Source organism: Coturnix japonica, chromosome 2 (assembly GCF_054131305.1).
Source record: "Coturnix japonica strain WE chromosome 2, WE-NBRP24, whole genome shotgun sequence".
Taxonomy (NCBI): domain Eukaryota; kingdom Metazoa; phylum Chordata; class Aves; order Galliformes; family Phasianidae; genus Coturnix; species Coturnix japonica.
The window spans coordinates 87117830-87144303 of record NC_140664.1 but is presented as its reverse complement, the minus strand read 5'-3'; the positions used below and the strand labels follow the sequence as shown (position 1 = coordinate 87144303).

Genomic DNA, 26474 nt, shown 5'->3' with positions numbered 1-26474 from the left:
ACCAGACATTACTTGATTGACTGATGGACCAGTGACATCCAGTCACTGTCTCTAAGAGTCTGGTCTGGGGCAAAAATGTGGTCTGTAGTCTAGATAGAACCACAGGTTCAGGGATTTCAAAGCTCACTGGAGATTGACTGAAAGCATAATGATCATTTTTTGCATCCAAGATAAAAAAAAAAACTGCTGCTTTTTAAAATCCTAACACTATTATTGTAAAGGGATTCCTTTGCTCTTTTTTTTATGTTTGTTTGTTTCTGTTGTTAATTTCATAAATGAGTTTTCTGAACTCAGAACAACAGAGCAAATATCTGCATGTATACCTAAATTATAATGGAGAAGAAAAAAAAAAGAAAAAAAAAGAAAAAAGAAAAAAAATATAGAAAAAGAAGGCAGATAGTTAGGATCTGTCATCATCTTTACTCTCCCCGATTCTCCTTCTGATTTCTAATACACCATTGTAAAATGGTGAGATCACCAAAGCCAAGCTTTGCGTATAGGATACACAAATTTAGATAACCTTTTTAAAGGTAAATGATGTCAGCAAGTGATTTGCTGTCATCAAGGGATGTGCTGCAAAGCACAGAACAGCTCCAAAACACAGATGGTCAATTTTGCTGCCTTTCTGCTGGTTCGGGGAGTTCAGAGTAGGAACTCAGGTTGGGTCAGTATTCACAGCTATTCAAACTGTTAGGGTTTGGTTTTTTTTGTTGGGTTTTGTTTGTTTGGTTTTTTTTTTGGTTTTTTTTGGTTTTTTTTGGTTTTTTTTTTTTTTTTTTTGTTAGAGAGGGAATAGAAGTGCTACTCTTGAGGCAAAAAGCACATGAATTTGAACAGGTTTTTGTAGTCATTTGCTTTCAGTTTGTTGCTGTGACCAAAAGAAATGTGAACTGGCAGAGAACTGCTGTTAATATAATTCTATTTTGCAACAGCTGAGGAAATGACAAGATTAAAATAACTTCCAAATACTTGCATTGAACGTTTAATGGCTGATGTTCCTGGGGTCAGCAGGCATGGAGATGAGATGGGGAACATTTGGGCATTCTTTACAGCAGATTGCCAGGAATAGCCTTCCAACTGAATAACTCAATGGGGTTTTTCTTCTTTGCTACATGCAGTAAGAGCATCTAAAAAAACATTCTGAAGTGTTGGCTAAGAATAAATATTTGGCAGAGACTATTCTGACTTCTCTGGGAGTGAGAACAGGTCGTATCATTTCTTAGTTGATACTATCAAAAGTATTTTAAGGAAATGAAGTGCCTTCATTTTCTTAAGCACCGATAGGATTTGCAATTAGGGGGAAATTATAGGTACAGTAAATAAATAGAGCTCAAAGCTCCCACTATACTCAGTGACATCTTGAAGTACATTGCAAATCTTAAAAGTGACACAGTGTGAGAAAGTACCTTCTAAGACTGAAGCAATTACATTCTGCTTGGAATTCTTTATGAAGAAACTGACAAAACAAAATTCAAATGCATTTTGCATATAGCAGATATGACAGAAGAAAACAACATGGAAAGACTTAAAGGGTGGCAAAATACTCCTTGGATTTGTTAGCTGAGATGCCAAAAGCAAACTAGAATTTGCTCATCACATTTTAAATGATATCTTTCCTTTCAGTTTTAGCATTCATATCACTTATTCAAAAATACAGATAAATAACATATAGTCTATGTTCAATAACTATGCTACATAAAAAGGACAGTTGTTTGTTGTTCTTTTTTAAATCTATTTAAGAGAATCACAATACTGGTTACCACTGAGATTTCATTGTCATCCATAAACATCATGCCCTAGGAAACCACAGAAGAGTTGATATCCCTGTGCCATTTACTCAGTGGTTAGCACAACAGGCCTCTGGTTTGGCTTGGATCTATCACCAGGTGTTACTGTTACATATATATAACAAAAAATGATAACAGTCCTTCTGTTTGATAGAAAGTTACACACTGTGATTATCTGGGAACATTGTTAAAGATAAACTCTTCAAACATGATGAAGAAAAGCCATAGGCGTTCTGATAATAAGGACATATGGAGAGATCTGAGAGTCCTACACCGCCACCAATATCTAGGAATGGAATATCCAACTAAATCTAGCTAAAATGTCCTTAAGAGTACATTCGGTTCCTCAGAAATTAACTACCTGACAAACATGTCTTTTCTTGATATTTAGTTTATCCTTTGTCTTTCAGCTCCCTTCCCCACATCTGAAAAGGAAGTGCTGAAGGAATAAACAAGTCCTACTCATTAGTTTGGGTTTTTCTTAGTGAGATTATAAATGAATACACATTTGACTAAATCCTGTGGAAAATGTAATTTTTTATGTCACTGTAATTGCTCAGCACGTGTGCAGCTGGGTTTGATGATACCAGACCCAGCTTGTTGTAAGATCAATAGCAATGGCCTCAAGGAAAGAGGGATTGATGAAGAAAGACTGATGGCTTGAGGGCTGAAACTAGTTTGGGTCATCAGGAGCTAAAAGTGAAATGTTTTAACTTGCCAATGAATTACTCTCTCGATACAAATACCAAGAAGCAGAGGCCAAATGCATTTTTTCTGCCTCATTTCAAAAATTTTAATCTTTACGTCTTTTTTATTATTACAGAAAGAGAAGGGGAAATATTGTGCTATGTATATAGATATCACTTAAAGCACTTCTAAGAAGAATGAGAAAGTAAGTAGAATTAAATACAGTATTTGCAATGGAGCTTGCCATAGGCCAGATTTAATTCCACCACTTAAACGAAGCAGTATACAACTTCTGAAAATCTATCAGTGTCCCATTTGTTTGTGTTAGTTCAATTCAAGATGATGTAATTAGAAATGCTTTATCTTGGAAGAATCCAAGAGCCTTGCACAAGCACCTGGGCAAAAGCAGAACTTTTATCCCTCCAAACATTCATTACTGCCAGCTTAATGATGGAAGTGTAGCAGAAGTACTACAGTTCCAATGCAAACAAGGCTAATTTACTTGAGATCCCATCGAGGTGTCAGCCACTACTGCTGGGCCGAGAGCTCTGACTGTGCCATTGCTCCAAAATAACTTTCCTCTAAACACTGAGTGAGTAAGCATGCAACAAACTACAAGTATTAGTTACAGAGCTCAAAAGTAAAGAAGTATCATAACTTTGCAAATCTTCCCCAATTGCTTCTCCTGATTCTGCCCTATGGCTGCAAGACAGGGCTGTAGGTGAAGCTCAGCTCAGCTCCATAACAGAAAGCTATTTCCTTTTTTTGTTCAAAGAGGAAAAATCAAAACTCCTTTGCAGTGTATATTCACTGGTGAGGGTATTCACTTCTATTTAGTCTTTAGGGCTGAAGGATTACTTAGCAAGAAGGAAAAAGAAAGAGGAGCAGAGATTAAAAGGCAAGCAGATAAAGGAAAGCTTCAAGATGTAAAAATAGCAAAGGGTAAAGAGCATGTGAAAAGAAAAATAAATCATTTTTTACTGCAGAAACACAATAATAAAATCTTTTATCAGTAACACAAAATCCAAACTATTTATTTCCTCAAAAATATTCAATTAGCCCATCACTCAAAGCTTTCTAATTCTCTAGTGTAAGAGACAAGATTTTAGGGAAACAGACGATCTAGTTTAGGTGTCCTGCCACTGGTGCTCACCAGTATCAAATGCTTGAGGAAGAGTTTAACAAGTCAAACATACATCTAACCTTCAGTGATACATGATTTATAGGCAACCAGTAATAAAAGATCTTATCACGTTTATAGAGCCCTTGATTTCCCTAATTTATTTATTCAGCGTTTTTGAGCATCCACAGCTGAGGTTGGTTTTGAAAACACGCATTTTGTTTTGAACACATTCCCATTTACTCTCCACAGTAATGGAGTGAGATATGGAAAGGCACAGGTAAGACCAGTCCACCTGTGCATGTCTCCAAGACCGGTGCCTCCACCAGAATTTTGGGTTTTATAATAATGGGGGAGTCTCTGAAACACGAGACCTGCTGGGGGATGTTGTAAACCACCTTTCTCAATGGGGGAGATATTTCTTGGCCTGTAACTTGGCAAGCCTGAATGAGAGGGTTTAAACTATGATCAGCTTGGTGGGGATAGCATTAGGAACACTGAGGTTGTGCCACAGGATGGTGTAAAACTGTCTGAGAGTGGCAAGGCTAATGGGAACTTTTGTGTCACTTCAGGAAATTCTACAGGTTCAGGAGTACATCTGAAGTGTCTGAATACCAACACACACAGTATGAGGAAACAAGAAGTTCAGAATCCACTACTACTTGTGCAAAGTTAGGCTTGCTTCATTCTATGAGCATTCCATTACAATTACATAAACAAAATTTCATTCTCACTCTTACCATGCTACATTCTGAGATCTTTTTGCAAAATTTGTAGATGTTCTTTATCTTTGCCACCCACAGTAACTCAGTATTATCAGCATGTGCCCAAATGCCTCTTGTACATGAAGAATGACATTTTCATCAGATTATATTACACAATTAAAAGAAAAACCAGAACATGAGGTAAAATACAACAAAATGTTTTGTCTATTTCATCTCAATCTCTGATTTTGACTGAGTTTGGAAAAATAAAAATAAAAAAGAATGATCAATATTGTCACATTTACCACTTCAACACAGAGGGATTTGATTTCCAAACTACTTTCTACTGCTTGGATTATTTCCTTGATGAACGGCACGGCAGTTTAAGAGATTATCACTAATTGATTCAAAATGACCATATTGAAGTGTAACCTTGAAGATTCAATAAATACTGAGAAAATTTTTTTTATCTCAATCTTGCAACCATAACTACAAGCCAAAATGACTGCTGGTCTTCAGGTGTTTTAAACAATGCTTAGAGAGTGAGCCTGATTATTTCTTGACCTCTGCTGTCGTAACTGAGGAACTGAAGCATATGTCAGAGTAAGGCCTTCAGCTGTAAATGCAGAGCCTCAGACTAGTTCACCGCTTCTATCAAAGCAACTCATTTAAGCTTTCAGTTACAATGATAACTGGCCACAAGTTTAAAACATACAAGGAATAAATTATTTAAATGGTCAACATATACTAAGAAGATTCAAAGTTCAGACATAAATTTTCCAAGTAATAGTTGGCCAGCATTTCCCCATTCTTTTCACTTGTCATTTGAACCAAGAAAATGTTGCATTTATGTAAGTATTCAATTTCCAAAAAAAACCTTCAGTGCTATCTCAGATAAACTGAGAAAAGCAAACAACAGGGGTTATGATGAAGAAAAAAGCAAATGAAAAAATAATTAATTTGTGGGAAACTTCATTAAATTCTTTGTGTGAAAAGTCCCCTTGACTTCTGAATACACTGGGAAAAAACAAACTAACTAACTAACTAACTAACTAACTAACTAACTAACTAACTAAAAACAAACTAAAGAAACCTTTACAATCCAAAACAGTAACTTAAGTCGTAAAAGTGAGAAGAAAAGAGAATGCTGTTGAAAACAGAACAAAGCAGACTAATATTTATGTCATTTCACCTCATTCCTTCTCAATAATTCCTATTTTCAAAGATTCAATTAACACTGGGCATTAAACAGTGACAAGGTCATTGCCTCCAGCACCTCAGGGGCTCATAGCCATCTGCATTTCCTTCCCCTTCATTCATAGATTTAAGAAAAAAGCTGAGCAGGTAGCTGCTCAAGAGGCAGAACGGAAGGAATATTGTACTCCAAGACTATATTTAACAAGCAGCCATGGGACAGGGCTACACTTTAAAGAGAAATTGTTTCCTTATATGTTTAATTCCATCTGACCTCTGTAGAAAAGCTTTGGATGACCAAGGTTATCTTCCTACTGTAAAAGCTATATCAATTTATGCATTGCTCTTCCTGTACAAGGCCATTAACATTGCCATTTTAGGCTAAACAGATTTTTCTGCATGACTGTGACTAGTTTAGAAAATACCTATGTAAAATCAGGTCATAATTCTGTAATATTCAAAGATCTTATATTATTTCCTCTTTGAAACAGTATTAAAACTGTGTATCTTACCCATCAAATATTCTATCAGTGTTAATACACTGAAGCATTGAATGAGTTAAGTAATACTGTTTAAGATGAAGTAAGCAAACTTTCATATGAAAATAATCATATCCTGAAATAAAAGTGATGTACATGTTACACTCAAAATGCTCTTACAGGTGTATACACTGTGAACATGGCGCTAAGCATTTATAGTGAGACTAAATGGTATCTTAATAGCCTAGTCAAAGTTATTAGTAGTCTAATTATAATAACACTGAAATTTACAGCAAAAAATATACAGGGAAAAAAACCCACATACATTAATAAGGAGTTTTTTTCACATGCTTTTCACTGTAGATGCATATCTGTTCCTAAACATTTCAGTGGAGGGGGCACAACAGCCTTCGTGCACTGATACTTTTATCGCTGCAATTTTTCTCCTCTTTTACCTAAACAGCCCTTGTAACAATGCAAGTTGACATCTTGTTCTGATCATTTTGGAGAACACTTAATTTTCTCCATTTTTGCAGTCACCTGAAGTGCTTAAGTAGACTATAACTGTACTTTTCCTTAGCCTTTTTCAGATGAAAATATCCTAATTTTATTGTGATTTCTTCTGAAGTCACATTTTCTACACTTACTGTAGTTCATTTTACTTCCTTCCAAAGTCTCTCTTGATCTCTTTTCATGTACAAATTCCATTATCAGAAGGATCATGAATGCTGCTACATTCCATACGTAACCCCTTACCTAACACATTACATTCATCATCTTTCATTCACCTAGGCATGCTGACATGCCTTTGCGACTGCCTGGCCACCATCTCAAACCCAGTATAGCCAAAACCAAACTCTCAGCCTTCACGTCCCAGCCACCCCTTTCCTGTCTTCCTCCTCTCAAAATTCTCAGAGGTCTCTCCCCATCATACCAGTCAGACATCCACAGGCACCAGCTTTAATTTAGCCTTTCAGCAATGCCTGCAGAACCCTCCCTCCATTCACGCTGTTAAAATTCTTGTTAAGGTCGGAGTTATTTTACAGATCACTTACTGTAGCATCTTGGCCCTGACAAAGGCATTTTTGCTGCAGACATATCTGTTTATAAACTGCTGCCAAGACTGTCTTCAAAACTCAACACTTCGATTAGCTCACACAGCTCTTTGCATTTTTGACAGTTCTTCTCACAATAAACAAACAAATGAAAAAATCACTTTTCAATAGCTGCCAAATCATTGACAACTATTATCATCCTATGACTCATTTTTTTCATTTATTATCCAGTGACAAGACTCAAGCTTTAATTAGTCCACATATTGCCCATCTGTTTATTTGATAAAAAATGCCTCTTCAAACCTACATGGAGCTCCATATAAACACGCATAACTTCTCCATACCCACTCTAAACTCACCTCTTTTCTGTAGTGTCTAAACATCCTCTCCAAAACCACCAACGATGATTCATCTTCTAGTGTGCAGGAGACAAGCCTACAAAACTGATATTGTCCCATAATCTCCTTGTATGCTCTGGTTTGTCTTCACTTTTTAAGCCCTTTATTACGATGGACATTGTTGTTGTTACGCAGTGAGCTTTCTGCCTGTGGGTCCTGTGAACAACAGTGATAATGAAAATTAATAGTTACATTGTACCCTATGGAAGCTGAATTGATCCAACCCAGAAAAATAACTCCTCAGCTAGGATCTTTCACAAACATTGTAGTTTACAAAGTTTAGAAAAGTGCAAATGTCTGCCAACGTTGCAACATATTTGTATTCATTAAAGTTCCAGAGGCAGTAGTCCTGCTAAAACCAGTATAATAATATGGAAGTAATGTTGGCAGACCACATAAAATGTTAGGACAGAACCAGATGTTTCCTGGACTGTATGGTCTCAGTAATTTTTACACCATTAGTTTGCAAATAAAAGTAAAGTCCTTTTTAATGAAGTCAGTTTCTCCCTTTTTCCTGGAAGGCCCACCAGTTTTCTGGTATTGCACAGAAACAAGTACATAAGTTAGCAATCAGGTTTTCAGTCACTCACTCTTCCTAGGCAATTCTGTTATTCTGACATTGTCTGTTTTCTGTTAAAAATGCCAGGCCTTCTTTGTATTTTATTCTACATTTTTATTCACTACTAGAATTTAGAGTTAATAAAATAACTCATTTGTGGTGTCAGATTATCTGTTATAATCTGAAGAGCCCAAATGTACTTACGTAAGTTTTCCAATTTTTACCTCTCTAAAACTCCCTGAAAAGAGGTTGTGGCAATGTGGGGGTTGGACTCTTCTCCCATGTAACTAGTGATACAGTGAGAGCAAATGGCCTCAAGTTGCACCAGGGGAGGTTCAGTTTGGAAATCAGGAAATACTACTCTGCAGCAGTGGGCAGGCATTGGAATGGGCTGCCCTGGAAGGTGGTAGAGTCACAGACCCTGGAGGTGTTCAATAAATAATTAGGTGTTCTACTAAGGGACATGGTTTAGTAGGGAAATGGTGGTGGTAGGTGAATGTTTGGACTGAATGATCTTGGAGGCCCTTTGCTAAAGCCTATTACAGCAGAGGTCTTTTCCAGCCTTGGTGACTCTATGATTCTATGATTCTATATTTTGAACAGGGAGTGATTAAACTACTCTGAGTTGCAGAATCACATTGTCACATTCACTCAAGATTTTTCTCTCAGTACTCTAAGTTCCCTATACTCCCTGTATGATTTATTTTTTTTTTTCTGCAGGAACTCATGTAGCTTGAACTTGGTGCGCAGGTATTGAAAGTTCGAGCTTTTGTTTAAAATGCATCCTGTCCCTGTGCTTTATTCATCATCTCTGCCATGAAGTTCAGCCTATACAATCTCATAAAACTTTCATTATCAACACAGTTTTATTATTCCCCAGACTGTAATATTTATTTCTAAATATATGTAGATTGCTCCCAAAGTAGTGTCTCCTATTTATTTCCATGGAAACTACAACTGATACAAGGAGCACAAGAACACTGCTTGATAGAGAAGATTCTCAGCTACAAAATACGATTTTTCAGCATAGTCATCACTATTAGCTATGCATTTTTGCCATCTACGAACAATAGACTGCATGCCATCCTCATAAAATCTGTACCAGTAAAGATGGTCCATTGCTGCTAACACTGCTACTGAAATGCATCACCCACACCACTGAGTCCACATCCAGTTTTTGGTCTCCAGAAACATTCCACAAGTGTTGATGAACATTAATGGGTGTCATTATTTCCACATGGAGGAATTCAGTGACACACCTTTTCATCAGACGCACTTCCACGTCTGGCAGCATTTTGTCAGACTGCACCTCTGCTGCTATCTGTTGCATAGCAAAAGAATGTAATGGAATATTGGTGTGAAGGTTCAGCTTCTATTGACATACCACCACCATCTGCCTCTGACATCATGGGCCATGATAACAAAATAGAAGGCATTACTTTCAGAGCAGTCTTCATGTGTAGATTCCCTTACCGTTGTTCATACAGTGACATAACTTTGATATTCATTTATCCAAGTCTTTGAATTTCTAGAAGCATATATGTACTGTTTACTAATAGCAAGTATACACTGGACATGATGAAATGAATCCCAGAGAGGAATAATAGTAATTTGGAAAAAACAAATGAGCAAACAAACAAAAAACAGTAAAAATAAGCTAATGAGGATCTAGGAAGCATGGTTTCTCCAGTAAATATTATCACTTAAACATGCACATTTTTTAGGACCTTTACTGTCTCAGCTTTAAGGAAGAACCTAGTCTTCCTGATTAAGGTGGGATACACAATCCCAATTTATTAGATATATCTTGGAAAAGTCAGCTGGAAGCTGGCAAACATTGTCCCAGTATGCAAGAAGGGCAAGAAAGAAGAGCATGTAATTATGGTGCTGTCAGTCTCACTTCATCACTTCATAAAATTATGGAGAAGATCATTCTGAGGGGTACTGAAAAACACCTGAAAGCAAATGCCGTCACCGATCGCAGATAACAAAGATTTGAAAGGAGAAAGTCCTGTTTAATGAACTTAACCGCCTTTTATGACAAGGTTACCCACCTGGTTGACTAAAGCAAGGTAGCTGATAAAATCATTTTGGATTTCAGAAAAGCTTTCTCACAGTATCCTTCTGGACTAAATGACTAGCATACAGCTAAAGAAATACATAATACAATGAGTGACCAACTAATTACAGGCTCAAAGGGGGTTACATCAGGGGTTACATCAGTAACTGAGGTACATCAGGCTGGTGGCTAGTTAACTACTAGGGTTTCTCAGGTCTCCATTTCAGGGCCAAATCTCTTTAACATTTTCACCAACAACTTCTATGTGGTATTTGAAAGTATACCGACATTGCAGATGGCACTAAACTGGGAGGAGCTGTTGGCTCTCTTAAGGGTTGAGAGGCTTCGAATCTCATCAAATTAAAAGGCATCACCATCTACATGAAGTTTAGCAAGCAACTGATGGATTCTGTCTTTGGAACAGTGCGGCCCTGGATCTCCATGCAGACTGGGGGATGAGAGGCTGGAAAGCCGCTCTGCTGATACAGACATGGAGTTCTGGCTGACGATGAGCTGAACATGAGGCAGCAGAAGAAAGTTTTCTTCTAACACTCTAATGAACTTACTATGGGTAGTAATGAAGAGAAGAAAAATTTCACCAGCAATAATTTAACTACAATCATTTTTAGAATCATGATTTCTGGTTCCTGTTTAAGTGTTGCACTGCTGTGTGTGGAGATAAAGATATTATATGTAATGTTTTACATGTTTTATAACCTTAAAAACTAAGTTGACCGGTGAACTAGTATCACTCATGTCCCTTCCAAAATGGCATTTTGAGCTCTATTCTCAGTCAGAAAACATAGGCAAACAGCAAAATCAAAAGATAGGCAACCAGAAGATAAGGGCAAAAGTGTTTAAATCCTTTATGTTTCCTTGCCTTAGCAATGGATATTCAGCACTAAGAACAAATCTGATCCAGTTCCTTACTATTTCTGTCCTGAGACCTACATACTTGTGACGCTGAGAGACAGATCACAGAAGATGGAGGTAGGAAATACACAAGTGCTTACTTTTTGCTTTCAAAAGGCAATCTCATTTTGTCTTGAGTGTTGATATTTCCTTCTCCTTGGAAAAGATTTACTGACAGATGGAGCAACTGGTCGTTTTTTCATAAGACAAAATAGACAAAAAAATCTGTTATGGGAGGAGCATAAGTCTCATGTTTTGAATGCAACTTCTCAAATCACTGGGATTTAAAATCTAAGATCTTTCTGTGAAATTAAAACAAACAAACAAATAAAAGATTAAAAAAAAAATGTCAGGTTTTATAAGGAATTAATGCCTACTAGTTCGTAAAGCAGAAGTTAGAGAATGAGCTACAGGCTAGCAGACTGTCAGAGGCCGTAAGAGGGAGTTAGATATCTGTTGGCATTCTTTCTTTTATTCTCTTGCTGGATGAAAGGCCTAAAGAACTTGTTTTTTGATCATACACTTTGGCCAAACAACAGTACAAAGATATACACAGTCCTGTGTGTGTCTAGAGTGGTTTCCACACAAAACAAGCACTTAAAGAAGAACCACATATACTGAATCATAGAAACAAAGGTCAAAAAATGTCCTTCTGCAAAGTTAATAGCATCTGTTCAGAGAGCAGGAGGTTTAAAGCTTGGATACTTTTTCTGTATTACTGAGTTCAGCACTAACAGCTCTGTTACCAAGCCAATTTTTCTTTTGATATTGACTTGGACAGTACAGATTGTTGGGTTGTTGGGTTTTGTTGTTGGTTTTTGTTTGGAGGTTTTTGTAGTTACTTAGAGGTTTTGTTTGGTTTGCTTGTTGTTGTTGTTTTGTCCGTATGTTTTATGTTTTTCTGTTTTATGATCTGGACAAATACTTAAGTGAAGAAGTTTAAATAGTTGAGAACTGTCTGCATCGAATGGATTTAAGAATCAAAACCTTCCATCATTTTTACAGTATTATATATAAAGACTAATTTCTGAAATGTGTATCATGAAGGACATTCAGTAGAAAATGTAGAAGAGAGCCGAATTATCTTTCTGATGAACTTATGGTTCACTAGCTATTTAGAACAGTAAGCATAACATACAAATGATTGTGTACAGCATAATCTCTATTAATTACACCTATCCCAATTCCCACACATTCAAAAATACTTAGAACAAATAAACACCATTGTAAGCTAGATGGTATAAGAAGCAAGGTATAATAATGGAATGAAGTATAGGAAAAGAGGATTCTATAACACATGAATAACCCAGTCCTAGAGTAAGTCCAGTTTTAAGAGAGGAGACAAGGGTGGTCTTCCAGATGCACTAAGTGGTGCCCATGGAAGAGGTTCTTCTCTCCCATACTTGTCACCAAAATTTACATCAGATCCTCTGCTAGTGGTGTAGCTTCCACATATTATATAAAGCTGCCAGGTTGCTTCATACAATTTTCACTGTTTATATAAGCACAAATGATTTTATATTGAAACAGATGAGCCATTCCACTGGTCCTGTTACAGTAGTAACAAGAAGCAGGTGCTGGAATCATACAGTAAATTGGCAGATACCTTTCTCAGCTTAAGTTTAAAGCTTTAAACTTTGTTAAATGTGGAAATTCTAACTATCATTATAATTGTTGCCATCCTACGTGAAGATTAGGAAAAGGAAGGAGGTGTGATTATTGTAAGACCCCCCTATACCTGAGAATAAGTTATCTTCCTCATCCCTCATCCTCCAGCTCAATTCTGATGTTTGGCATGGCCAAGACACAGACTCCCCTGATTCTTGATCTCACTCCACATTTTCCTGTTTGCCTGTCTATGGACAAGCATTCAGTATCAGACACTTCTGTGTTATCCTAGCCAAGGATATGTGTCCAAGCCATAAGACTAAAATGCCTAACAAAGCATTTCCCATTTTTATCTAAATAAGAAAATCAAGTATACTAGTCAGTTTTGGCTAAGTTTCTTTGAAATTTATTCAATGACCCAGAACAGATCTCCAGTGCTTGGACCACCTCCATCTTTCTTACTTGCCCATATAAGCAATAGAAACAATCTGTGCAGCCAATGGAGGAATTTCAAACTTCAGTTCATACTGTATGAATGCCTTATAAAAGAGGGGGTATTTTTCATAAACTTGAAAAATTTGTGCTTACTTTCTACAGTCTGTTTTGTTTCTGTAAATATCACACTACTGACTTAAAATGAGGACATTTAATTGTTACGTTATGCTTCACTGAATCAAAACCACAGGACTTATTTCGTTGTGAATTTATTGCATATTTTATTCCTACTCAAGTAGTGGAACAGGCTGCTTGTCTTTGATTTACAGAAAGAAGAAACATTTATTCCTTCGTATAAATGTTTGTGTCTTTTTACCTGTTTGTGTACAATTGAATCAGTTTGGAAAAAAGTATTTAATTTCCTCTCTTAACCAAGCTTACACAAACACAATGCAATGCTAGCAACTGACTCCAACAACAGGGTCTTCTCCATTTGTGTGGTAAGAAGGTCAACAACAGGAACTGAAATGCTCAAACTGAGGTCAACATCTGGTCTGTGCCTTTCAGAACCTGGTCTCAAGTATCATTTCTGAAGCAGATCTGATGGAAGTTTGCTTGTGTCTGCAGCTGCAGCCAGACAGCATGCAGCATAGCTTGCCAGCATGTCGCTGACCCTCCATTAGCTACAAATTCTTTCTGTTGTGTAAATGAGGCCTTAAACAAAGACAAGATCCCAAAGAGCCTCAGTGCATTTCATTGGCATCTCACTCCAGGGGAGCAAGTTCCTCTGAGGTAAGTCTTCATTTCACAGGAGTTCATACAGTCCAGATGAGTATTAATAGCCAAATTCCAGATGGGTCATCACTTCCCCTTCCCTTTTGGTACTGCCTGAGAAAGGCCAGAGAAGATATTTGCTGCTATGCTGGGATAATGAGCTGTCTCAATCCTATTGTGGCTCTTCTTCACTGATCTTGCCACAGCTGCTGCGTGACTCTCACAATTTTTAACAGGACAGACTACATATTAATCTAGAGTTCAAACAGAAGGACTACTTCACAACTTTGTTCAAAAGAAGCATTTAATCTCCCTTCAGGGCAAAATACAATAGTATGATTCAAGTTGGAAAAGGTGGCAGAAGAAAATGCTTGATGTATTGCATTTACTTCAAATATGGGCTGGATTTTTTAAAGGCCAGATCCCACTTTATGCAAGAGCTATTGATTAAGAATTAGCCAACAGAGATCTTTAACAGAGGTACTGGTGCAGTACTGTCCTTCACAGAAGGGATTTTCTATAAAGGTTCATATCTACACTCAAATTATTCCGTTTTTCTTGTCTAGAAAAGAAGACAAGGTAGTAAGCCACATACTCATCTACTTTTTCATGCACTATCCAAAGGTGACGTGGACCAAATCACGTCCGTAGCAGAAACAATGGAGGATCTAGGTGAAGTAAGAACTGACACACGACCCTTTGTCAATAAAGCATTCTGCTGCTAGTACACCTGACAGCTGCAAATTGTGAAACCAGTTCCTGCTAGCATTTCTGGATGAACAATCTGATCATCTGCTTCAAGGAAGCTTTTCTTTGCTCTGAAGATAAACTTATCTATATATGAGAATAGACACTTACCCATAACATAAGTAATGTATGTCTCAGACATGCATTACAAGGGATGTTATGCAGCCCATAATTGTTATGGGAATGCTCTCTCTAAATAGCACTGAATTCACATCATAACATTCCACGGCAGGATATGATAAATGCGGTCTTCTCATGCACCTCAATGTCTTCTACTCTGATTCCCCTAAGAGCTACCTGACGTACATCAAACAGCAAGAAGTGCTCATAGGATATTTCTGAACAATGATTGTGCTTGCTACAGTACTCAAAACAGCAATTAGCTACAACAAATCTGGAACAACACATACAACAGGATTTCAACCTTGCTGTCAGTAAACCACACTTCATATCCTGCCTCTTATCACTTCATCACTTTTATTCGATTTCCAGCAAAATAAAAGGATCAGAAACCACCAATGCAAAGGGCAACAAATCCATCATTCCACAGCGTATAGAGCAAATATAAGCTTCATATCTGCATTGTTAAAAAAGACAGGCAGTAATCTACAGTACAAAGGGCAACAGAACATAGAATCATAGAATATCCTAAGTCAGAAGGGACCCATAAGTATCACCAAGTCAAACTTCTGTTCCCACACAGTACTGCCCAAAAATTAGACGATATGATTGAGAGCATTGTCCAGACGCTTACTGAACTCTGTCTGCTTGGGATTATGACCATTACTCCCAGTGTCTGACCACTCTGGTGAATAATTTGTTTCTAACCCCTGCCTGACCCTCCCCTGATGCAGCTCCATGTCGTTCCCTTAGGTCACAGTCACCAAAGGGAGGAAATCAGCTACATGGATACAACATATCCAACATGACACAGATACTGGAACAAGTAAGGACAGAGCACTGCTAAAGTCTTGAAAAACAGAAAATAAGTTTGGGCTTGTTTTTGTGGGATATATGCCTATCCAAGCCTCATTTCATATTTTATAGAGATAACAAATGGAAGAACAGAGATAACTGCCAAGTCGTTTATCACAGACTTAACATTCTAAAGCTTTTTATTTTGTGCCATGTGAAATACCAACCAAGGGACCAATGTTACACAGTATAATTTTGTACGTTACTGGTCAGAAAACCTTGACTAAGAAACATCGATCAAGAAACAGATTGCTAGCAACCGTTAGAAAACGTAGGCTGCTTTTCTTCTCTAAGGGGATTTCCAGCAAGAACTGGAATACTATCTTGCCTTACCAAAAGTGTGAACTACAGCGATAAGCTCAGGTGAAACAAAAATCAGAAAAATACTCTCTCTCTCTCTCCCTCTCTACATATATATATATATTCTTATGTGGCTTGGATTGGTGCATTTCTGCTTTTCCATGCTTGCCGTAGGCCATAGCCCATGCCTCAACTGATCAGATCTCATAGGAACAAGGCAACAAGTTTTGGCTGGATAACAATAGTATTCTGGGGGAAAGGTGCAACAGATCGTATAAGCTGAGAGCACACTAAATGAAAAAGTGGTCAACCATAAAGAGAAAACTAGATGGCATGCATGAAGTTAGTTTCAGCTGTGGGATGGGCCGCACTAGTATTCAGATAACTAAACAACTGTTAATATTTGTATTTTAAAAAGAGCTTTGAGAATTGAATACGATCAACAGAAGAGGCACAACAATCTAGAAAGAGGTGAAAAATATTCATAGATAATTCAGACTGTAACTATATCATAGTAGAAACATAAAAGGTTACTTGCTTACAGTAAAACTACCATTGTTGTGGAAAAGTATATATATAGTGAATATTAATGAACCACTGAATCCAAAAGGAAACAATGTGATCCAAATCCTACCTCAAAAAATTGGAAACAGAACATGCAGAAGTTGAGCCCAGTGAAGTGGATTTACTGTGCATGAAAAAGCACTGATTGTGAGTTGAGTGGTCAGGAATCAAATGTTTGAAATACTGCTCAGGAAAGCTTAGAATCATAGAATTGCTCAGGTTAGAAAAGACCTTAAAGATCATCAAGTCCAACTGCAACAAGCAATACTACCTTAACTCTAACAACCCTCTGCTAAATCATGTCTCTGAGCACCACATCCAAACGGCTCTTAAACACATCCAGGGATGGTGACTCAACCACCTCCCTGGGGAGCCTATTCCAGTGCTAAACAACCCTTTCTGTAAAGAAGTTTTTCCTGATATCCAACCTAAACGTCCCCTGGTGCAAGTTGAGGCCATTTCCCCTCATCCTGCCACCTGTCACCAGTGAGAAGAGGCCAGTCCCACTCTCACTGTATTACCTTTCAGATACTGGAAGAGAGCAATAACATCTCCCGTCAGCCTGCATTTCCTTAGACTAAACAGCTCCAGTTCCCTCAGCATCTCCTCATAGGGCTGATTTTCCAAGCCCTTCACAAGCCTCGTTGCCCTTCTCTGAACCTGCTCCAGTACCTCAGTGTCCTGAACACAGTACTTAAGGTGAGATCTCACCAGTACCGAGTACAGGGGCAGGAGTCTCGATAACCAAACCTTTTAAGTTTAGGATTAACAGTGATTTGATGAGTCTGTACAGAGAGAGATATCACCATACAATCTGCTTATTTGCTAGCTTAAACTACTTAGTCCTGTAGTATACATTCCCTGTTTCAGCAGTTTTGGACACACTATATCAAACAGTTAACTTTTCCTGTTTCAGATCCTCTTCATTGATTTGGATTAGATATCATTCATTTACATTTTCTTCCCTGCAGAAATACGATCCCCCCCCCAAAGACGATGGATATCAATGGATGCTAACAGTGTTTCCTACTCCATTTGAGCAAGTTTGGTATCAATACTGTAGTTTTATTCTTCTACACAACTCTTGATATCACATGTGAAAGGATGTCACCATGTATGACGTACAGAAAATATCTCTTCCCCTTAGCATTTTGTGAGTATTTCATGTACTTCTTGAATATTATGGTCATTGCCACTTACACACAGATTCTTGTGCAGAAAATCAGTAAAATCTCTGCCTGGTTTTAAGGACACCTCACATTAAATCCATACAGTTAGGAATATTTATACTTCAGTCACTTAATCCTACTTCAGATTTACATGATGTTCTAGGAATGAAAGATAATCCTGATTTCCAAATACACAGAGCTATGAACCTTTGATCCCCCAATTGCAATCATTCATGCAGTACTAATGAAAGAGGTAATATAATTTACAAGTACTGCAGTTTAATGAATATGCTAGCATATTGTCAAAGCTTTGCTGCTCTCCATTCTCATCATCTGAGTGAATCCAGCATTAGAAAAAACTAAGAAATTATTATATCTGTGTACAAACTTAGGAAAACACCTGAAAATCTCCAAGTTGACTAAAATTACTGAAAAATATATATATATGAATGAGGCATACTAAGTGTGCTAACCATAAGAAAGAATATCTTTAAAAAGGCAAGGTGTAGGAGCCTAAAATGGGAACTATGGTCAAAATGAACTTTCTGCCAATAGCTATTAAAGACTGTGCCTGAATATTTACAGACTACCCATCAAAAAGAAATTTATCAGAATTCATATATAGAATACCTAAAATATTAACACCCATATCCTTGTCTGGCTCATTTTTATTTCAACAATATTTTAATACATTTCATTTATCTGCCACTAATGTGATAATGCTTGTTGGGATTGGTTAAAACAGTGTACCCCTTGTCCTGTTAGACAGGGTGATTTAATCCTCTTCAGTCCAAATACTATTCTGCCTGGTACCTGAAAATATCGTGGCAGTTTATAAGCCAAGGTATACAAAATGTCTTCTGTTTGCCAGATGTAAGTGATGGTATGCCTGAAGGTTTTCTAAATGTTATGGCAGATCTTCATTACACCTCTATTAAAAGGGGAAATAAAACACATAAGGGGAATATCTGAAAGTGATTCAAGAGATGAGAAGTTGTAGGAAAGGAAAGGAAGAACTTCCAAAAGAGTAAATTGAGCAATAACAGCTCAATAATGAGAATATAAATTCCACCCCGAGCACTACACTATCTGGTATCCAAGTACCATCTTGTCCAGTGGAACCTGCAGCCATGCTGGGAAAGTGGGACTGGAGAGAAAAAAAATCTACAAAGCAATGTATATAGTCCAGAAAGTTAAAGTTATGTGAAACTTATGCCTTGGTATATTCTCTTTCTGAGGTCAAATCCTTAAAACAGGAAAGAGTCTAATTTTACTGAAGGTCCCTACTTTAGAAAAGAAGCACCCAGCCACTTGTGATGAAGCATGGAAGGAGCAAGGCCCAGTATGGTCAACTCTGCTTACTTCAACTCAGTAGCTAGAGCATTTAGAGGAGATGTGGGTTTAAATCTCTACAGGATGAGGAAGCAAAGGAGCCAGAGTTTGCAATATGTTAGACAACCTCTCCAGATAACAGTTTACTGTTTAAAGTACGGGATACTTTCTTCCTCTCCCTATATGTCATGATGTAATAAGAGCTTTGCAATGGGTTGGTTCAGTCAGCAGGACAATGCCCATATGCAGGTGCTTCTAGGTCTTACATTGATTAGATTAGATCTTACAATGATTAGATAATCATTCGGTACTGCTAACACACATAAAGGTAAGAACTCAAAAAACAATTTGAGTACAAATACCCTTATGGCATCAAAATTTGAAATGCATTCAGTATAAAATACATCCTTATTTATATTTCCAGATTCTGTAGCTTCTCCAAGTTTCTGATTTGTTTGGCTGTGGGTTTTTTGTTTGTTTGTTTGCTTGTTTTGTAAAAGCTAGGGAAAAGGAAGAATATGAATGAAATAGTTCATAATTAAGTTTGCCATTTCTACCTGTGCTGGGTTTCTAATTTGACTCAACAAATTAAATCATTTTGTATTTCACTGCCAGCAGTACATCAAGTACATAATGACAGCAAGTTTACATTCCTGAGTCCATTTCACTCTGCTTTCTTCATAGTGTTCACGGATGTGAATGACCAATTTTCTGAAGAGCAATTTTTCTCATGGAAGGATGAAACAGATAATTATATTACTCTGGTGACAACAGTGAGAAGCTCAATATAATCTGCTGAAGGGGAAAATCTTTAAATCGAAGCCTTCAAGAAACTACCCAAACAACATCAGAATGAATTTTAAAGAAGCAAGAATCTGTAAGCTAATCATTCAGGATTCAATTTTACTTCCACTATAGTAAATGAGAGCTTTGTAAGTACTCTTAATAAAGGAGGAGTAGCAGGTTAGGAAGAAAACACTTCATAGAAATCATTCTTTAATCAGACATTCAGAAGAACACACAGAGCTCTCCTGAAAAGTGGCCAAGAAGATGTCAGAAGAACCAACCCAGCAGCAGTCCCCAAGGTCCTTATTGGATCCATGTTTACCATTCTCATTTCTTGAGCTGCTAGAAAGGTAGTTAGAAAGTTTCTTTAAATTTAGGCTAACAATAGTCAGAGAAACAAAACTGGGAGATTATATATTTCACTTTATAATCGAACCAGTTGGAGTAGGTTGTCAAAATTAATCATGTTGAAAGCATTGAACCAATTTTCTTTGAGACTATTCCTGTATTTTTCCCTGGAATTTAAAAATCAAACCACATCTGATAATGGCATGAATGTAGCATGACCATACACCAGCATTTGCAAGCAATTCCTTTTTGTGATTCAGGATGAAATAATTTAAAGACAAATTTGTAACAGAAAAAGCAGAATTGAATTGAAAACACTAGCCTTGTTTTAAAAGTTCAGAGACTTGGAAAGGCTGGTTTTGTCTATCTATTGTCAGCTTGCTTACTTAGGTTTCATGAAGCAAATACAAAGGATGTAATTGCTATGATGCAGAAAGAAACCCAGGGTGATAGAAAGCACTGAGTTGCATTATTTAGATGACTGAAAAGTCCTTAAGACTGAAAAGTCCTTCCCTATCCCGGTCAGTCTTTCAATATGAACTTCCTGAAGACAAAATGTCTCAAGAAATGGTATGAGGAAGCATTTAATTCTAAATAGCTACTGGGATAAACGACAGGATATTTTAGGAGCAAGCAAACTGTCACTGGGGATTTAGGATGACTCTCTCAGACTCTCTCTTTTTTCAAAGGGAATGGGCTGGTGTCTGCAAAAGTAGAACATCAATGTAGTAAGACACAGTGACTCCACATCTTAGCATCAGTGCCATTTTCCAAGCAATGGAAGGAATCAATGTAGAAAGGAAAGGGGGAGGTGATCAAAGACTGGGCAAGTAGGGAGTAACAACACAAAAAAGGAAACAAAGAATAGAGGGCAATTTGCATTGACCAGTGACTAGCAGAGTTATCATGAGTGATGACAGGAAATGACAGAAACCTGAATGAAGAACAAACAGATGTCATCTGTCTTGGATGAATGAGAAGAATCTCCACAGAGACGGTGAGAATCTTGAGTGGTCTGAAGACAGAAGAATGGCTGATCCCCAAAACTCGTGGCAAACGCTCAAGACTGTAATACTCCCTACACATACAAGTGGTTGCTCTGGTGCTGCCTCAGACAGATCTTCTCATGGCAAGATGTTGGTGTGCTTCAATATTAATTCAGCAGAGAACAGAGAGTTAGATAAGTACGTAAAGAAATTCACCTTTGTCATGACAGAAAAATCTCACTGAAAGAATTACAACCACTTAAGTCGCAAGCCCGTAATAGCTGTTTTCATGTCATTTCTATTTTCATTCAGCTATGGCTCCTCATTCCATATTATTGATCAGCTGCATTTTAAAGCTGTTTTCAAACCTTGGCACTTAAAATCTTGCATAATGATTCCCGCATTTCTGTAGCAAGATTTTTTTTTTTTTTTTGTCGTTTTCTCTGTCATTTCACCTTTCACCAGCACAGCACCCTTCCAGGAACAGAAGTGAGGCTGACTGGCCTGTAATTACCTGGATCTTCCTTCTTGCTCTTTTTGAAGACCAGAGTGACATTGGCTATCCTCTAGTCTTCATGCACCTCCCCCATTCTCGAAGACCTCTCAAAGATGATAGAGAGAGGTTCAGCAATCACCTCTGCATCTGTGGATGCACCCCATAGGGTTCCATGGATTTATGAACATCAGTGTTGCCTAGTTGCTCACAGACCACCCCTTCCCTGACTTAAAGTAAAGTCTTCCATTCCCCAGACCCTCTCACTAACCTCCAGGGTCTGGGATTCCTGAGGGAGAGATTTTTCACTGAAGACAAAAGCAACAAAGGCATTCAATATCTCCACCTTCTCAGTATCCCCCGTTAACAGAAAACTGATATGCTCCTCACCAATTCTGAAAGCAGAAATCTAGATTTTAAATGTGCCCATATCAACCAACACAGAGGGACACGCAGAGGCTAAATAAATAAATAAATACATAAAGTTGTTTGCATAGTGTCATGGTGCACTAGCTTTGTGCAAAAATGCCTCTTTTTCTCACATTCCTCAGCTACTGCTTGATTATGGTGTATTTTGGTGTACCCAAGTGTATGTAAGCAACTTTTCTCCTTTGTTCGTCTCCTTTCATTGCTGCCAAAATAAATTTGTGCAAAAAGGAATCCATGAGAACCTTTTAAGTAGAGATACCATGGGCATTATTTCAATTTTTATTCCCACTGTGTTTTCCTGAAGTCAGATTTTTGGAGCTATGCAGTCCCTGCATTAATTATATACATAGACACAGAGACTCTCCTGATACACATCTTCTGACACAATGCATACAATTCAGTCCGAACTAATTCAATCATAGAATCAGAAAAGAGGCAGCTGGAGTCTTCCCACAGCAGAAAATCTTTCAGGGAAATACCCTTGGACTGGCTAAGAGAAAGATTGATACAGAATTGTAACAAAAGATGTTTCCTTATGCGCAGAGTAAAGCTGGTCAATGACCATTTTACTAAATCTTGAAATACTGGAGGACACAAAGAAATTAGCAGAAAGGCATTAGGAAATTTTAGTGAGCAAGAGCTGAAATATCTGGAATGAAAAACAATGGTAGAAAAACAACAGTAGACTGTTAGAGAATTGTTAGCAGTACAGAATCTGTAGGAACTAAATAAGCTATAGAAGATGTCACCAGAGTGCAGGAAAGACAAACACCAAAGCAAACAGAATAAGAGCTCAAGAATCTGCTGTCATAAACCACCTCATACATATTGCAGCAATTATTTTGGTGCTGCTATGGAAATATTAGGTATGTTTGTGTATCTACAGCATTTTGTTATTCCAGGATTCCAGTAAGTCCCCATGTAAAGTTCACAAAATATAGCTAACACTATCTGCAAGGAGCTAGAAAATGAATGTGAAAGAGGGTATAAGAATGAGCATCACAGAAAGATCACACTCTGGGAATATGTGAAATGTTACTCAAATCTTATAAAAGACAGTGTTTACCAACAATGGAACTGCAGTGTTATTTCCAGGTGACACAGTGAATAATGTATCTCTAAAAGGTAGTGTGCATTCTAAATCTAAATCACAACAGTGAGACGGTTGCAAGCAGACATACTTTTGTGTGTGTGTGTGCATGTATGCCTCACAGTGAGATACCGGAAACTATAAAAAAAGACTTTCTTTGGCAGAGCTTGAACAAGCACAGCTTGTATATCAGACTTTATCAGTGAAGAACAAAAGTGTAACAATTTAAATCAGCCTGGTTTTCTTCTCTAGAGTAAGATGTGGGATAGGCAGTGATAGAAAAGGTCTTTTACCCTGCACTCTTAGCAATCTATATGCTGAAAGGCAAAGAGAAAAAATAAACTAATAAACAACTCTAAAGACAATAAAGATTTTCACAGAACAGAAATAGGTCATTTTATCAGTGACATTTGAAATATATATGTTTCAGTGAGCACATAGCCAGACCCAGCAAGTAAAGTTCAGCAGCAAAGCACAATCATCTCAATATTTCCTGGATTTTTGTTGGTAACAGGTACTGAGCAAAGATCTAAGTTAAAAAAGGTAGAAGAAAAAAAGCATTTTACAGAATTATTACATCCACCTGCAGGTCAACAATCTGGACCTCCAGAACAGACAGGGAGAGAAGAATAGGATGGTGAACAGGACACTACAGATTTTAGAGAAATAACTGGATCCATACTTTATTAAACACACCTTGCTTTTTATGTTTATGCAGAGAGCTCATTCCAGTTATTTCATTATGTATTCAAGGCCAGTATAACTGGCTTTGCACTAGGTGCATTGGCTGTTGCTAACCATACAGCTGTAACATAAAGAACTGGATGCAATTTAGTCTTCTCTGGATTTACTTGCATTTTGAGAATTGGCAGCTTGCACCATACTTCATGCCATGGTAGCAGCACAGCTGTCTGTACCTGAGCTGGCAAGCTCAAGGCTGAGATATCTTTACTCAAATAACCATAAAATTCTTGCTGTGATGTTGGCATTCACACGGTACATTAAGATCTGTATTCATTGTATGTGACTTTATCTGAATGTGGGAATTCTCATTGTGTTCACATATAAATAATGTGTATTATTTATACACATCCTATTGATCTTGTGGTCCATGTCAAGGCAAGATTGGTCGGACACCGATATTCCACAAACTTAATGCTTTAAAAGAAACATGATCTAAGTCAGATAAAGAATATTTTTAGAATGGGAAAAAAAAAAAAAAAAAAAAAAAAGTGAGAAAGAGAAGGAAAAACTTTAAAGAATCTGTATCTCTGTGTTCCAGTTTTGCCTTCTTCCTGTGTCAAACTTCCTATGACACCAGGCCTTAGGCATCAATCAAATAATGCAGGCCTCCTGAGTTGTGTGCACAGATATGGCAAGATATGTAGACATGGCACAAGGCTTTGAATATTCAGAAAGTGTGACAGTAGCTACTGCTACCATTTTGATTAAATGATATACCCAGGAGACAGTCAATATTTGAAGGAAACTCACAGTCAGAAGAGTGTCACATTGGTATTCAGTTCATTTTTCACTTATAGTGAAATAAAGTTTTCCTGAAACACACTGTCATAGCAATTGTTCGTTAGTTATTGTCCCTTATTTTCACTAGTTAGAAAAACAAAGTGATTATCTATCAATATTATCTACCAAAGAAAACAAGTTCCTGTGTTGAGGCAGGAATCTAAATGGAAATGGACTATAATTATTTTCACACCACTTACTTCATCATATGTAATGGCTGTGGGGATAGTTTTTGTTTTATAGTATCTTGTTCAAATTCTAATATGTTTCAAGTGAAAGAGAACTCAGGTTACAGAATAAAGTGCCTTAATATACACTGACAAAATTGAGAGCTCCCAGAGAAATGACTGCCTAGATCTTACAAAAAACTAGCCTGTGGTCATTTTATTCAGCTTTTGTCCCCCAGACACTACCTCTACAAACACAATATTTCTGAGTATACTTTACTAAGTTAATATCTTGAGATTCAAGTAACTATGCCACACTACTCTAAAACACATCTGTGCACTCTTTCCACAGCTTACTGTAAAGGACAGTGAAAGCTTAAAGGATCTAATTAAGCTATTCTGTAGGGAGCAGGAGGTGAGGACAAGCAGTGGATAAGTAGAGATTAGAATATGAAAAAAAACAGCAATTTAAACTGACTACCATCTCTGAGTCTCAACCTACTTCCTTAGTACCTGCAAATGCCCTATTTAGACATGTGCAACCACTTTCTAGAGTAAGAAACTAAACAGAAATATTCAGTAAAAGTGTCTTCTATATATGAGAGAAAATAAGCTGAAACTGGCTGTTAGCTTAACTGGCACTAACAACTAGGTTCTTGGCAGCAGCAAGAAAAAAAGAACAAATTGGTCACAGAACATAAAAGAGAAGTGTGAGGGTCACAAATTAAATGGTGACACACAAAATTTCAAATAGTTAAGAAAATATTCTGTTTCTTAGTGTTCTTCCTTGCAATTTTATTTCATACAGGAATGATTATTTGGACAGGCTTTCATATAAACACTTTTAGAGAAAGTAGATTCCTACTAAAATAATTGTGGCACAGGATGACATGGCCTACTATTACCTAACACAGAGTATTCAGATGACCATGGGCAGCAGAAGACTTCATAGGGCAAACTGGGATAACATAGCATTGCACTTAATAGGTAAGAGACTAAAAGGACATTAACTTTTCTAAGTTTTACCAACAATATTCAGCTGGGGTTGCACCAGTCGAGAAACAGAGTAGATAGGACCAGTCAGCCGTGTCAGTGACCAAAGAATATTCACAGGCATACATAGGGTCAACAGAAATAAACAAACCAAAAAAACCCACAGATACAGTTTAGGCCACAGATCCTTGCTGGGTTGTACAGAGCATGAAAATAAGTAACACTTTTTTTTTTTTTTTTTGGTCTAGATTCATGGAAGACTGCTTATATAAAAGCCAAAAAGCAGCTTAGGAATAGACATGTCCCTCGTTAACAGTGGACCTGGGAGTATTAGTTTGCATTTAGGGTAAACCGTGAGACTTCTCTAAAAACTTCAGTTTCTTCTTTAGAACTATTGATTTGGCTAACAATTTCATTTTTCAATGTAATGTGTTGCAGTAGTCAGACTTGGCAATCACAAGCATGAATTAGCACAGCCAAACAGCGTAGGAAGACAGGGTGCAGTTTCCTGTCCAGCCTCAGGCAGAAGGGGACATTTTGCACAGCTGGCATTGTGCATGTTTGTAAAAGCAACATAACTTGCAGAAGTCCCCACAGGCTTTACATTTTGACACATCCCAAAGTTCAGTCTAGTTAAAGTGCTTCCTTGTGCCAAAAGAAACCTTATATAATGTTGGAGGGAAAAAAGAATATTTCAAGAAGCACAAAATTCAGCCTAGCTACAAACTAAAAGTCAACACCTATCATTGCAACTATATTTTCTAGAAAATAACCGGGGGGGGGGGGGGGGGGGGGGGGAA

At 37.5% G+C, this 26474-nt stretch overlaps 1 long non-coding RNA gene across 1 annotated transcript in view; it reads right to left on the bottom strand.

The window, feature by feature from the left end:
• Positions 1–433: 433 nt before the first annotated feature.
• Positions 434–26474, bottom strand: part of LOC107309520 (uncharacterized) — a 42774-nt gene continuing 16733 nt past the window's right edge. Inside the window, exon 3 of the long non-coding RNA XR_001553216.3 lies at positions 434–7580. This is a non-coding gene — a long non-coding RNA (uncharacterized LOC107309520). The remainder of the gene's footprint in view (positions 7581–26474) is intronic.